Source organism: Perna viridis, chromosome 11 (assembly GCF_037379345.1).
Source record: "Perna viridis isolate PV_CMFRI_1.1 ecotype Kerala chromosome 11, ASM3737934v1, whole genome shotgun sequence".
In the NCBI taxonomy this organism is placed as follows: Eukaryota; Metazoa; Mollusca; class Bivalvia; order Mytilida; family Mytilidae; genus Perna; species Perna viridis.
In genome coordinates, this window is record NC_142455.1 from 15,865,279 (window position 1) to 15,868,790 (window position 3,512).

The window sequence follows — 3,512 nt, forward strand, 5'->3', positions numbered from 1 at the left end:
ATTTGGTAACTTATAAAGCAACTTGTACCATAACGTAAAGTCAACGATTATCATAGATTATTTTCCGCATTTTGAAATATCACAGTTTTGTTAAATTTTGTTATTACTGGCGAAGTAGTGCTTTACATCTCATCCATCACACTTAATAATACATGTGAATAATGAAACACCAAGACAAAAACATGGGGAAAATGCTACTTATGAACACCTTTTGGGTAAAATATTTAAGTAATCGTAAATTGTATTATTATTTTTTTTTGCTTTCTTTATTGTTCTCCAGTATTTTATTTTTCCAAATATTCCATAATTCAAATACCTTACAAAATGCATTGGAATGCACCGCCAAAAAGTCACAGGTGTAAAGTGTACTGTAGTTGCATTTTTCCGTAAATTCGTTCCAGGTGAATATGATTAAGGGATCGAGAGATTTGTGTGTTACGCCATTTACTTTAGCTGGTAAATCTCCAAAAAGATAATAATCGTCAATCCAGAAAAATGGGGTAGTGAAAGCGGCTTGGTATAACAACGGAATAAGATCAGTTGATAAAATAACAATACAACCACTACAGTACGTTTCAGGAAAGTAGTCCAGTCCTTTAAATTCGTTTGGATCAACATACCATGGACTTATAGGGTTTCTTATTATAGGGGCAGTCCCTGCATCTTTGTCGCTACAAAAAATCATTTTTTTCATAGATGTCATAAATTTGAACTTTGATAAAATCAGATCAAAATCTACAAACATATCCACATCAACTTTTGTCACAAATTTTGCATTCATACAATGCTCAGATATCCACTTGAAGCCCATAATACCTTTATTAGTCAGATTTTTATAACTGTCATAGAAAAACCCCTGAACTATATCCTTAAACAGTCCGCTCTCATATTCTATTTGCGTCTGTATTTCTTCGTCGAGTGTGTCACCAATGAGAAAGACATAGCGGATGTCTTCCTTTGCGAAATAAGTAGAGTTCCGTAAATATTTTCGCATATTCCTTCGAAGTGAAGTGTCAGACGGACGGGCGTTTATCATCACTATGGTTGAAATTTTATGTGAGCTTGTACATATGTCTTTGTTATTAATCTGATAAGACTGGTTCAAACTTACAGGGTATAAAGAATACCCGTTCGGTTTCCTTTTAGCCCTTGTTAGTTTGTTCTCTTTGTGTCGTGCTATTCGAGTATTCATCTCCACATCAAAGTCCAATTCCATTTGTCTTCTTAATTTTCCAAAGTAGCTTAATTGAAACAAAAAATATAAACATAATATTAAAGTTGCGATTAACAAGTATTTCTCATGGAGTTGTGCCATTAAAAGGACTTGTGTCTTTCTCTAAGGCTATCGTATCGTTTCTCTGCGTGTGGTTTTGGTTTATTATTTATGTCCAGATTGTACATGTCGTTAAGTCGTTAACTCTTTTGTAATTCAGTCTAGCGTCTCATCTTCTTTATAAACATAGCAAAATGTTCTATGTTCTGTCATTTCAAACGTCATTTTGTTGAATTTTTTCAACGTTTTTCCTATTGGAAGATTATTTTCATTTTTTATACAATATGTGCAACATTTACATTAACGATTAATATTTAATCAAAAATGCCTTTGTTATTGCCGTGAATGGAACTACAAGCAACAGACCTGTATAGCTTTGCAGAAACTCAGTGAATATCGAATTTAACTAAACAACAGATCATAAACTCAAAAGATATTGATAAAAGGTTAAGTCTCTTTCTCAATTTTCCAGTCAAATACCTAAGGAAAATCATAAAGGGAATGTCATCTTATCAAGGAAAGATCAAAAACATCCCTTCATTGAACGTCAATATATGTGCTGTAATAGAGTAGATTTTTACTTGCTTTTTTCCGAAGATATTTTGGAATAGACAGACCATTTCTTATACATGGACCGATTAGAAACTGCATGGCAATGCCGCATTCTTCGATTTCTATTGCTCGTGACCTCTTTTATTGATCATTGTGTATTTTACGAGTAAGCTGCGAAGTGCGCAACGCTGCTTACGAAGATTGAAGTTGAATTTCTGATTTGGTGAATATGTCATTCACTACAAAGCCGGTATTATATTTACAATTATATCATCTTTAAAATTTTGAATTGTTCTGTAGACACTCCATTTGTCTTTAATGTAAAATGCAATAAATATCATGCAATAAATTACATATGTATGTACACACTATTGTATATATATAGGAGGCTTTTAGAAATGAAATTCACTCTACACGTTGACGTACTCCAAAGTAGTTAGGAGTGGGGAAACGCTCTCGGACCCACGTTGGGTCTAAGAGTAGGCCAGAACGTCAACAGAGCAGCCCAGCCGCTAGTAGGACATACTCTGACTGAGTCCTTCGGTCAGGTATCCCGAAGGCTGGGCTCCGCTACCTCCAACTACTAACAGACATTTGCAAAAAATCCCCGTAAAGGGCGGTCGTGCGATATCCGTTAGGATAGTCAAGACAATAAAAACCCCCTATCAGTTTAAGAATAAGTGCAAGTACAATATAGGAAACCAGGAAGTACATTTATTTCAATTATAAACCAGTGTGACACATGGTTGTTTTGTAATTAAAGGAATGGTATTATTATCGTGTCTATATTACTGTCCCACGTGTTTCACGGAGAATTGTGTTCCAGCCTTTAGAAACTAAATGATGCACAATAGTTGGAGCAGCAAGACACTTTATAACTTAAGTTATAAATCAACTTTTCCAATCTCTAACTTACAATGCATAAAAATTGACGGCTTGCATTTGTGTCTTTCTAGTAGCGCAAACGTTGCCATATATAATTAAATAATATTCGTAAGTACATACGCATGTGCGGGTATTTATTTTCAAACTCTCGTAATTATTGATCAAACGACCAATTAAAACATGATTTACTTTACGTGTCCACTTCAAAGCTATTCAAACCTTTTGATGACCCCATTCGTGGCCAACTATTAGTTTTTAGTCTTGAGTAGGTTTTTCTCACCGACTATTATCATGACTCTTTTAATTAAGCAGTGATTAACAGTGACTTAATTACTGTAATGGCAAATTAAGGTGTGGAAATAATGATTTGTAGTAGAGTTCAACAGATTGCTGTGGATTAGAAGATGTGGGTCATGGTAAAACGCATGTTACACTTACAAAATGACCAAGTTTATTTAAGGCGTACAATAAAGTAGTTGTGTCCAATGACATTCCGTTGAAGTTTCAATCAGATTATATAGGTTGTATGTGAAATTGGCACTTTGGTTATTGTTCTTGATTTGGTTTCATTTAGTTGATTTTAGTGGGTGATGAATGTATGGTTTGCTCAAAAACCCAGATCTAAATACAGAAAGGAAAATATGTAAAAGTATTGCATCTGAAGACCTTAAAAACATGGTTTGTTAAGTTGATTTTTCTACACCATTCTACAATAGGCAGTGTCTGAATTTTGTATGGACTGGTACTTTTTAAAATTAGCTTGTAAATCATTCCATTCAAAATCAAGCAGTAAAACAGCAAA